We start from the raw sequence: 13,116 nt of genomic DNA, 5'->3' as shown, positions 1-13,116 counted from the left end.
ATCATTTGCAACAGAGGAACCACTGATGATGGATCCCCTTTGTTCTCAGTCTGACACTGAAAACTTGGCCAATATTAGCTGAACTCTGACACAATAAAATACTTTCTGCCTGGTTCATTGTGTTGCCAAAGTCTGATGTTGAAAATTTGCTAACATTAGCCTAGTATGGTTACACAATACTGGATCTGGTGGTTGGTTCATTGGGTTCTCTCTCGCAGTCTTAATTTGTGTTGCGTGAAACATAATCCATCCCTATTGTTTACAGGGAGGAAATAAGACTGGGTTTGGCAGTATCTGACATCCTTTCTTCTACTGATGAACGTGTATGTATACATCTGCATTTAAAGAGAGAGAGAGAGAGAAAGAAATTCATTGACTAATTGACAGTGATCTAAATGCCACACTTAGTTTAGCATTTCCAGTCTCCCCAGGGCATAAGTGGCATAGCTACTTAATTCTATCGTTGCTTTATTCAATCACAGTTACAGGCATTGTGGGCTTTGCTGTGTGTGTGTGTGTGTGTGTGTGTGTGTGTGTGTGTGTGTGTGTGTGTGTGTGCGCGCGCGCGCGTGCGTGCGTGCGTGCACGTGCGTGTGCATGTTTAGCTATCGATAGCAAAACCTGACAGCACGTAACTTGTGCTGACATTTCAGAGGTCCGCACAAGGAAAAGGGTCTATTTTAGGGTTAGGAGTTGGTTTTAGGGTTACGGTTACGGTTAGAATTAGGGTAAGGTTAGGGTTAGGCATGTATTTTGTGTGGTTAGGGTTAAGGGCTAGGAAATGAATGTAGTCAATGAGGGGTCCACACAAGGATAGTGAAACACAACTGTGTGTGTGTGTGTGTTTTTCTCACATGACTGGTGCCCTGATTTTACATACTACACGTTATTCTCTGTTAAACAAACCAAAAGTTCTCGGTAGCAATGCTGAAATAACAAGTCTCCTGACTTTGTCATACCAACCACTGCCTTTGATTTGTGTTCAGTTTGCATTGCATGTCAAGGTGTCAGCTGCACTGTTTTATGTAATTGCTCCCAATCTGAGGGCTTTTGCAGTGCGAGGATAAAAATTACAATCCTTACAGTTCAGCATCCTGCTATAGTGTACACTAGTGTACCTGTCGCAGAGGGTTTACTTGATATGTTAAAATCATTTGTCTTTGGATCTGTGTGTATTTGTATTTTACTTGCAGCAGATGGGTCAAAAATCAAGTTTAGACCTGGCAAGGACAAACAGTATCTACTAGTTGTGGAGGAGGTGCTCCTTGTGGAGCTGGCGGTTCCCTGGGAGGACTGGATGGAGGAGGCAAATAAGCGTAAGCGGTCCAAGTACCAGGAGCTGGTGGATCAGTGCTGGAGGAGAGGCTGGAAGGCACGTTGTGAGCCCATTGAAGTGGGGTGTAGAGGCTTTACTGGCCACTCACTATTCAAGCTCTACACTCTATTTGGCATCACTGGGGCTGCTAAAAGGAAAGCCGTCAAGTCTTCCATGGAGGCTGTAGAGAGGCCCTCCAGATGGCTTTGGATCAGAAGGAGTGATCTTTGGGCCAATGCTGCTGACACAAGCCAAGGCCTGATCAACCTTGGCTGGGTCACCTGAGAGAGCGTGTATAATGTTGAAAGACCGTTTGTGTGTCCGGACCATGTTCATGTCCTTGATTCAAGTAATTCAAAGACTCAAACTTGAGCCATCCAAATATTTGTCTTTATGTATGCTCAATAATCCAGGCAAGGAAATGACAGAAAGGTGAATCAGTTTATCTGGACACAATGTTTAGTGGGAGAAACGTTTCATCACTCATCCAAGTGACTTCATCAGTCTCAGTTGACTGCAGGTATCCCCCAACCTTATGATAACTTTATTTATTTATATAGCACTTTTCTAAAACAATGTTACAAAGTGCTTTATAAAGAAATAAAACCAGAAAAGGTAAAAATAAGAGTGAGACGAAATAAGAGTAAAAATAAATAAAAACAAATATCAACCATTTGCAAAAGCTTTCATAAAAAGAAAAGTTTTAAGACGAGATTTAAAAGAAGCTAGGGACTTGGTTTGTCTTAGTTCAATAGGAAGAGAGTTCCATAATGTGAGGGCTTTAACAGCAAAAGCCCGATCACCCTTTGTAACCAGCAGTTGTTAAAAGGTGTTTAAATTATGATATTTTTTCTTAAAAATAGAGCTTTTTTCCCCTTTTTTCCATGATTGCTGACAATCATGGGGGGCGACCGCCCCCCCCTCGCCACAATCAGCGCACGCCCCTGATGGCGGACAAGTATAGCATGAAACGCTGTCTAAACGCTCTCCAATTCGCATCGACATTGCCTTCCAACTGCAAACCTTCAGGTGGTTTTAAACAATCCATTGTTATTGCCGTCGTCAAGACAGTTTACTCCTGGTACCATGTATTGGTTGGCTAAAATAACCAGTTTAACATGCTTTATTCGTGCTCCTCTAGGCACTGCCGTAAATCAGTTCATGGTAACCGCTCTGGGGATCACTGTCGTAATAATGTAAACTAACCTACGACACATCAGTGCATAGTAGTAGTATTTTTGCTAACTCCTGTCAATGCTAGTCAGTGAGCGGCAAGGCTAACTTTAGCTAGCAGAGACGTTGTGATAGTCACACGCAAATAAATTCTAAAGGTTATAACGTTAATACGGAACGGGTTACATTAACGTTATTATGAATACAATGTTTTATATCGCATTTACATTCATTTCAGAGTACTGTGTTTTGATAGTTTGGTAACTTCATAATGTGTTAACCAACTACCATGATTTGCCTCAATGATGTAGGGTGACCAGACGTCCCGGTTTGTCCGGGATTGTCCCGGTTTTAAGCTGGGTGTCTCGAGTCCCGACAAATATCTGTTAAATAGTAAAATGTCCCGGTTTTTAACATCCATTCCCCAAATGACCCGGTTTTCACTGCAGTTAGAAAAAAATGTTGAATATTATATTTGTTTTCAGCGCTCACAGAGACGTTTCTCATGTTCTGTCCCACTCATTATTACCTAATCCAATCAAAAAACATAAACAATGCACCACGTGTGTGAATTAAACGCTGATTTATCTGTGTGTGTGTGTGTCAATCAATCAATGTGTCATTGTCAAGACGGTTGCTCTGATGACGCTTGCGGCTTGCTTCTGTCACTACACTGGCGGCTAACGTTAAGTTTTTCATTATGCCGAAGAGAAAGTCTGCGTTTAGTAAAGACCTCCAGATTTATTGACAAATCAATACATATTTTATATTACACGAGTGCAGTCCTTGTATTTTGTGCTTACTGGTGTTATGATATAGTCTTCAAATAAGCTATGTTTTGATGGATTTTTGGTGACAACAGATTTTTTTCGTCTGCTGAGGCGCTGTCCATGGTGTTGAAAGGTGCGCTCGCTAGTGCTAGCGACATTTGGACGTTTGATCATTGCGAAAAAGAATAGCAAGCTACGTGTATTAAAGCCAACACTTATTCAATGTGTTTTAGGGCTAGGGTGTGTGAGTTTAAAAAAAAAAATAACAAAAAAACTCGGCTACTCTAGCCTGTTTTTTTTTTGTTTGTTTTTTTTGGTGGGAGGGGATAAAAATCATCCAATGTATCATGACCGGCGAGACAGAAAAGCTTGTGAGCGCGTGCATGTGTGTGCGCTTGCACGAACGTGCGGTACAATTTTTTGGGTCACGGTTTGGGATTTTGAAAATCTGGTCACCCTAATAATGTACAGATGTCTAGGCATTACGTTTTTTTTTTTCAAATAGCTTAAAAATTGTTAATTTAGATGGCGAAATTTAAAAAAAAAATCTTCCGGGGGAGGCCTTATCATATGGCCATGAAACATGTTTTTCTTTGTTGAAAACTTGTAAAATGGCAGTTTACAACCGTTTTTTAAAAAGTTTTCCAGGGGAGCATGCCCCCGGACCTCCTTCAGGGTTTTGCCCCCCCATATAAAACTCTCTCCTACGCCCTTGCATACATACATACATATATACGCACACGCGCAGCGGGCACTGCACTAGTAAAGCCTTGAATATAAAATCGACTCATTGAAATAGGTTGAGAAATGTAAACGTCATAGTGCTTTTTAGCCAGAAAAACTGCAGCTCCCCATTTATTATATGTTTACAGGCCAGTCTTGCCCGCTCCAAAATGGTGAAGACATTGACATACGACCCAGTGGCCAATACGGCGTCTATTTTCATGCCTAAACAAACTGATCTCTGATCTGTACGCCGGTCCTAGCTTTACAAGTGCAGAGCACAAATCACTTTTGCTCATTTCCGTGCGATATGTGGTGCAAAAGTGAGAGCGTCCGGAACTTGTCATTTGTGAGCAACAAAAAAAACGCATTTGAGACTTGTAGCAGCAGATTCAACCCATTGTAGTTATTGACTTGTGTTTGTACTTGAAAAATATTTTTGAAAAATGTGAGAAAATATTCTACAGGTGTGCAACTCTCATTTCATGAATTCACATACTGATTTGTGGATGTGGAAATTTTGCCCATGACTTAATATCTTTTGATACTGGTGTGTGAACATGTTTTGCGCCATATTCACTGCAGCAACTGTAGCAAAAATGAGCATATCGAGTTTCTTAATTTGTGATTCATGTAATAGGATTTGCGCAGCTGCAATGAAGAATTTGAGAAGGTGTAACTTTTGTGTTTGTGGGAGAGACATTTTTTTTACAAATTCGCAACTCCTAAAGCATTTTTCGCAGTGACTTTAAATTTACTAATACACGTGTGACTACTTTCTACAGCTACAAATCTCACTGTAACAGTGCTCAGTTTTGCTCCAATAATACCTTGAGGTCTTGCTAAAATTAAACTCCATCAAATACATATTTAGCCCTTTTTTTTTAAAAAATTTCCATCCATCCATTATCCCAACCGCTTATCCTGCTCTCAGGTCGTGGGTATGCTGGGGTCTATCCCAGCAGTCATTGGGCGGCAGGCGGGGAGACTTTTTTTTTTTAAAATGTCCCCCCTTTTTCTCCCCAATTGTATACGGCCAATTATCCCACTCTTCTGAGCCTTCCCGGTCGCTGCTCCAGCCCCTCTGCCGATCTGGGGAGGGCTGCAGACTACCACATGCCTCCTCCAATACATGTGGAGTTGCCAGCTACTTCTTTTCACCTGACAGTGAGGAATTTCGCCAGGGGGATGTAGCGCGTGGAAGGGTCACGCTAAACTCCCCATTTCCCCGCCCCTTGAACAGGCGCCCCGACTTACCAGAGGAGGCGCTAGTGCAGCGACCAGTACACGTACCCACATCCAGCTTCCCACCCACAGACACGGCCAATTGTGTCTGTGGGGACGCCCGACCAAGCCGTAGGTAACACGGGGATTCGAACCAGGATCCCGTTGTTGATAAGCAACGGAATAGGCCACTATGCTACCTGGACGTCCCGTTTAGCCCTTTTTTTAAATGGAAAAGACACAATGTACAGTAAGGGGTTTATGATGTTGGCAAATGCACAATTCAGAAAAAGTGCATCGATACAAAACTGTGTAAACCATTATGAGCACAGATCAACATATGCCCAAACCCCATACGTCCATGCTGCACGCACACACACACACACACACACACACACACACACACACACACAAATGTGTGGTTACACACATACACACACAGACATGTTTTTCTGTCACACACACAGCAACCCACTCCTTCACATACTTGAACCTCTTGTGATTTTATTTCATCTCCATACCTAAAATCAGATCCTCAGCTGTGTTTATTGACATGCAGATTGCATTAAAGCCACCTTTATTTCCCAGACTCTGTTCATCTGGGGAGGGTACGGCAGCGTAGGTAAGCTTGTTGGCATTGGTAATCACAGACACTCTGTGGGAAGTACAAATAGGGTTTCCAAGGATCCCTGCTTTCATATGTGACACTGAAGTGGCACTCTGGTAATATTAAGTGTATGGCACTCAAAAACAGCAGAACACTGCATGTGAGTTTTAGACAGCCATGAGTTTCATTTCCTTTATTTTTGACAGTCATGTGCTCTCACATCACAAAGAACAAACTCACTTATCCATTCAGATGGTGTTTGAGAACCAATTATTTCATCCCTTCTTGCTGCTATCTGGACCACATTACATACTATTCAATTACTGTACCTTTTTCACTCAGATTGGCAAAGGTTGAGGGATTTGAAATCATCTATACACAATGTAAGCGTTCTCCAACAGCAACAACATGCAAATGAACTAACCCACAGTATCTCTCATAGACTATGGTAAAACACCCTGGAGTAGACTTTCCAGCACCCTAGAGTAGACTTTCCTTGGGAGGCTGAGCAATGTGATGTCCCAATAATTGGAGCACACCAAAAGGGATGAGAAATTTAATTTTCTTACTCTTTGCATGGAATACAAAAGTTTCTGCATCACTGTTAAATTATGTTTTGGGTTTCTGGGTGGTGTGGCAGTCTATTCCGTTGCCTACCAACACGGATCATCGGTTCGAATCCCCATGTTAACTCTGGCTTGGTCGGGCGTCCCTGCAGACACAATTGGCCGTGTCAGCGGGTGGGAAGCTGGATGTGGGTATGTGTCCTGGTCGCTGTACTAGCGCCTCCTCTGGTCAGCCGGGGCGTGTGTTCGGGGGGGAGAAGGAACTGGAGGGAATAGCACAATCTTCTCACGCGCTATGTCCCCCTGGCAAAACACAGTGTCAGGTGAAAAGAAGTGGCTGGTGACTCCACATGTATCGGAGGAGGCATGTGGTAGTCTGCAGCCCTCCCCGGATTGGCAGAGGGGGTGGAGCAGCGACCGCAATGGCTCGGAAGAGTGGGGTAATTGGTCAGATGCAATAGGGAAGAAAAAGGGGGTGTGGGATGATTATGTTTTATTGTCAAACTTAAAGAAATACACTTTCCACTATGGCGGCACAGTGGCGCAGTGGTTTGCGCGGTTGCCTCACAGCAAGAAGGTCCTGGGTTTGAGCCCCAGGGTAGTCCAACCTTGGGGGTCGACCCAGGTTGTCTTCTGTGTGGAGTTTGCATGTTCTTTCCATGTCTGTGTGAGTTTCTTCTGGGGGCTCCAGTTTCCTCCCACAGTCCAAAGACATGTAAGTCAGGTGAATTGGCCATACTAAATTGTCCCTAGGTATGAATGTTTGTGTGTGTGTGTGGGCCCTGTGATGGCCTGGCAGCCTGTCCAGGGTGTCTCCCCGCCTGCTGCCCAATGACTGCTGGAATAGGCTCCAGCATCCCCACGACCCTGAGAGCAGGATAAGCGGTTCAGATAGTGGATGGACTTTCCACTATGTTGTGCATAATAATTGTGACATCATTAACATGTTACCTTTCCCCCCCTTCAATACCAACATCTACCAAGATGAATTGATTGACAGATATCAAGTTGCATGGCTTTATTGTTCTTTCATAAACTCATAACTTATTTCCACTGAGTTGTAAAATAAAATGGAAAAGACCAGCCACAATCTGAGAATTGAAGCATAAATTAAATAAAATCAAGAGTTTACGGTGGCAATTAAAAAGCCACATTCTGGTGATGGCTCCCACTCGTGATTTCTTTTTATCCATAATCCATCTGCAGGCCCATAGCAGTGATTCAAAATGTTCCCCGCCTGATCCTTCATTTGGTACTCAAGCACAGCACCACAAAAGTGCAATAGAATTGAATGAGCGGAGCTGTTGGTGGTGGATTTCAGTTTTTATTACAGTCCCCTGGGTGAAACCCTATGCCCTTTGTTGGGCTATAAAATCATTTTTCACAAAACAAAAGGAGTAGCATCACAAATATTTCAGATGTATAAATAGTACAATACAGCCCATGCTGCAAGACTGTTCTGAATTATCTTATTTTAATGGATATGGTGTTGGTCACCTCCTGGCAACACAATATATTTGATTCCTCAGGTGTTTAAGCAATCATCATACAATAGTGTACCCTGGTTAAATCCACCTCGTAGGAAAAGGCATAATGATGTGAAGAGAGAGAGCGGGAGACAAACAGAAATGGAGAGGTGTAAAGACCATGTGCAGAAAAAATAAAAACAGGGTTTGGGGATGAAGACTTTCAGACAAACATATGGACGGACTGGGGGATCAGAAGCAAAGACAGAAAACTAATCTGACAGGATATTACAGAGAAGTACAGTGAGATAAAGCTAAAGGTGTCCCATGACACTCCTTTCAATATTTCATGTTTTAAATGTCTTTGGTCAAAAGTGATGGGCTGGCCATATCTAAAAGTACTGGGACTCTCACATTCCACCTCTGAGGCTGTTTACGCATCGGCTGAAGAATGTGTCCTCTGAACCTGTTGTATTTTCTCTTTCAATTGCTAATACTGATGTGCAATCAGGAGATAACACAGACTTGTTTACTAAATTACTGCAAGAGAGCATTTGAACGAACACGTGTACGATATCACTTGACTTAAATCGGTTGCTGACAGAAGAATTTAATTGCATTTACATGATTGCTTTGGCCTAATTTTCACTTCACAGATTCAACATAAAGAAAAACTCTTAATGATGTCATTACGTAATGTCCGCTTTGTTTAAAAAATATGGCTAGAACTAAATTCAAATTTAGAGCCTGTCTTATGTCCCCATGTCCCAGTAAATTTTGCATGATACAATTCCTCATCTGACAAAGTTGTTCATAGGTAAGTACTATACTGTCTTGGATTTTGATCCCAGATTTAAGTGTATTGCATTTTGTATGAGATTTGCACAATCAGAAAAAAAAGCAAACTGGGACAAAGTAATCAGTATGAACTGTAATAGAAATTCCTATAGTCTGGATTCTTTTCAAAGCACTACAGTGCTTCTTTCAAAATCATTATTTTGAGAATGTGAATCGGTGATATGAAGATTTGATAGGCTTTTTTTTTTTTACATTTAGTGACAACAATCCTTCAGTAAGTAGAAGTCCCTTTAAAACTGCATTTTAATCTTAGCAAAACATCGAGGGACGTACACAGGATTATGTCCTAGCAAGGGCGTTTTCTGTAAGTGCATGGGGAATACAGGTTCCAGGCAGAGGCTTAGGTGTATTACCACAAATCAATAACAGCCACCTTCGACTCATTACTGGGGATGTGAAGAGACCGAGACAGTTTCTTAAGTACTGTTTAATTTCGATGCGCACGTAAACTTAACACTTGAGTATTTTCAGGGTAAATATTTCCATTAAAATAAATTGTAGATTTTGAAACATGACACATTTGTTAAAGCAAAAAACAATTTAACACCAGCATGAATAGACCCAGCCCACTAATCTATTTAATCATTTCCTAAAATAAATGCTTCAGGGGTTAACAAACAACCACAACCGCGGAAATGTAAGGTTGGGTAGGATGACTAATTTGATGAACTCTTTTCAGAGCCAACTCTCAAGATACTTTTTTAAAGAAGATAATTGTCTCATATATACCCAGAGGAAACCCACACAGGGGCGGGGGCATGCAAACTCCACACAGAAAGGACCTGGGACGGCCTGGGGTTCAAACCCAGGACCTTCTTGCTATATGTCAACAGCATTAACAACTGGGCCACCATGCCTCCCTTTTTTTTTTGTACTGCAAATAATTGAGCTGTACGGAGATCAGGATGCTCCATACAAGGAATTGAAAAAAAATTTTTTTTTCTAATAGACGCTGTTCTGAGACCATTCACTGAGCAGCTGTTGACACATGCCATTTTTTCCTAGCTTCAGAAAATAACTATGTGCAGTGGCCTTTAAGCTGATTTAGTTGTTTAGGACAGGAAACATCCATCTTCCTACTTTTAACATTAATAATTCACACAAACAAAACCCTGTTGACAGCCAATAGTTTTTCCTTTCCTAAGGAGACAGTCTGCATCCACAGTAATTGTGTGAGGTGAAGAAGAGGAGGTTGAGGATAAGAGGGTGAGCCATACTTCATAATGATCCTACTCCTGTGCATTAAGCTGCGTATCTATTGACCCTATGAAAATTTTTAATGTCCAGCACACAGTAATGCTCTCAAAATCTGACTGGAAATCTTATTGTACACCGAAAATGAAAATTGTAGAAACAATATATACTATGGCCAGCCTAGCTAAGAGCTATGCGTTTGTAGCACAACTACGCCACCTTGAGGAATTTCACCTAATGTCAACCAATCAGCTTGCTCAGTTTCAGCAACTTGGAGCCACATCTTCTTTAAAATTAGTTTGAATTGGGCGTCCGGTTAGCGTAGCGGTCTATCCCGTTATCTAACAACACGGGATCGCCAGGTCGAATCCCCATGTTACCTCCGTCTTGATCGGGCGTCCCTACAGACCAGGGGCGTCAGTTTGTTTTGAAAAGTGCTGGGGACATTTACCATGAGCACCAGTGAGTTTTGAAAAGTGCTGGGGACTATGACGGGTTCGACATGTTCACACGTTTTTCAGTGGGCCGGCAACATAATGTCGACCGAGGGACGTACACGGCCTTTAAAAGCGACACCTTTTATGTGTTACGACGCTGTCACGCCAACCTGCTTAGCCTAAATGGATGACATAGCCTACATAATGGTGCGTCATTCATTCTAGTGTTTTGCAACTCACTGTCATGTAAAACAATAAAACGTTTATGAAATCCACATAACCGACATGTTTGTCTGTCAAGCACACCAGCATGTTTCCCAAATACTGAGACCGTAGACCTATGGGCATCGCTATCCCAAGCCATAACTGCAGCACATTAAAAACAAGCAATGTTGACATCAGTGCCAACATGAACAACGTTGCCACTGGTAGCGCTCATCCACCGTCAGCCCCCAAACACGATGACATTAGACACCAATAGCCAAGTGCAATTACAGTCCCTTTCCCAGAGGCGAATGCAAGCAAAGGACCGAGTAACTTAAGGTTCGGGATACCAAAATTACGAGTGTTATTTTTCCTATCCCTATGTTCCAATATGAAAATCATCTAGCCTTGCTATACGCAACGGTCTGTGACTGTACACTAAATAGCGCTATATTTCTCACACACCCAGTTTAGCTAACGTTAGCTATCTACCACCAGCTACTTCCAGTTGCCTGTAGAGTTTAGCAGCTAATAGCTAGCATTGAAATAACCCCAACAATTGAGCAAATACACAACGAACTTAGCCAACAGCAACAACGTTTATTAATAAACCTGTCTTACCTTTAAATGGTCCTCTAAAAATTATCCATGTAGCACGGCCTTTTTTTTGTCCATAGTTATTTTCATAAGTTGCTTGATTACTTTCTGAAAGTAATGCGGTTTTCAGACGCAGACTAAAGTTAATGGCTGGCTTCCGTGTGTGTTGTTTAGGGTCATCTCATCAAAGGTCGTGAGTACAATACCACCAATCACGGACTTGACGTAAAATCATAATTATGTGAATTAAGTCATCATTACCACTACCCTACCGTCACTGAGGCCCGTCACTACCAAATTCATGAAAAAAGTAATAGTCACAAATGAAAACTGTATTTTATTTGATTTTTTTTGACAAAAACTTGTAATATTTGATTTGCTGATGTCCCTTACGGCAATCCGTAGCGCCACAACAAAGTCACGTGATGTACGTAACAACGTCAGTCGGAATCCGGTCGGTGAATAAACACCCAGCACGAGAGAAGTCGTCCTTGCTTTATTAATGTTATAAGTTAACATAGCCAGAGGGCTCAGATCATTACATGGTGTCAGAGTAGCGGAGTTTGAATACCCAATATGGATTCGTACGGCGTTCCAGCTCCACGGATGGACTGGGAATCGGCGAACTTACCTGAAGCATGGAGACGATTTCGACAAACAACGGAGCTAATGTTCATTCGCGGGAACAACGAAGAGGAGAAATGCAGCTACCTCCTGCTCTGGATAGGGGAAAAAGGGCGCGATGTGCACAACACTTGGACACTCAGCGGAGAACAAGCCAAGGTGCTAGAAACGTACTACGATAAGTACACTGAGTACATCACCCCCAAAGCAAACCCGATTTATGCCAGATATAAATTTCATGAAAAGATGCAGGGAGAGAGTGAATCCTTCGAACGATTTGTAACTGAGCTAAAGCTCCTAGTCAAAGACTGTGGCTACCCAAATGCCGACTAGATGGTCAGGGACCGCATCGTGTTTGCCACTAACTCACCCAGAGTGAGAGAAAAGCTACTTAGCCAGGGAGCTGAGCTAACGCTAGAGAAAGCCATAGATGTAGCCCGCTCACACGAGCTAGCAAAGCAACAGCTAAAGTTTATGGGCCAGGGCAGCACACATGAAACGGTGCACGCAATAGGCAGAAAGACTTACAAACCGAACACACCCAAAGCAGCTAACGCTAACTTCAGACAAAGGGAGGGTAACGTTAGCACTGCCGCCAGGGCGTGTAGCTATTGTGGAGGGCTACACGGCGCTAAAGCCACTTGCTCAGCTAAGGGTAAACAATGCATTAAATGCAAGAAGCTCAATCATTTTGCAAAAGTATGCAAGTCTAGCTCCCAGGGACAGACAAAGTACTACCACGGCACAGTACATGCCGTCGGAGAGAACCCAGAAGAGTACACCACTGACAGAGAGCAGGAAGAACTGTACTTCGACAACATTACAGTGGAGAGCACCGCTGTGGGAGAACAGACAGCTGTACATAGACTGCATCTCAATAGAGAACAACAGAAAAAGCAATGAGCAGGCTTACGTAGAGGTTGGAATTGGCACACATCCACAGAAGGTAAAGTTTAAACTAGACACTGGGGCACAGGCCAATACTATTCCCACCAACCTGTTCCAGGCGCTGTTCAAAAATGTGACACTGAAACCAGCAATACACAGACTCACTGAATATGGAGGAGGCGCGCTGAACGTGAAAGGCACATGCAAACTCAAATGTAAGTACAGAGACAATGCAATGATGCTGGACTTTTACGTCATTGACACAAACGCCCCACCAGTCATGGCAATGAAAACATGCCGTGACCTAAACTTGGTAAAAATAGTGATGGCTGTGAGCGAGGAAAACAATGTCACATCACAGAGCATAACGGATGAGTATGCAGATGTTTTCCAGGGAATAGGAGAGTTCCCAGGCAAGTGCACCTTCCGCGTCACACCAGATGCAACGCCGGTCGTCTGCCCGCCACGCA

Source organism: Lampris incognitus, chromosome 6, assembly GCF_029633865.1.
Source record: "Lampris incognitus isolate fLamInc1 chromosome 6, fLamInc1.hap2, whole genome shotgun sequence".
Taxonomy (NCBI): Eukaryota; Metazoa; Chordata; class Actinopteri; order Lampriformes; family Lampridae; genus Lampris; species Lampris incognitus.
This window is presented reverse-complemented; position numbering follows the sequence as displayed.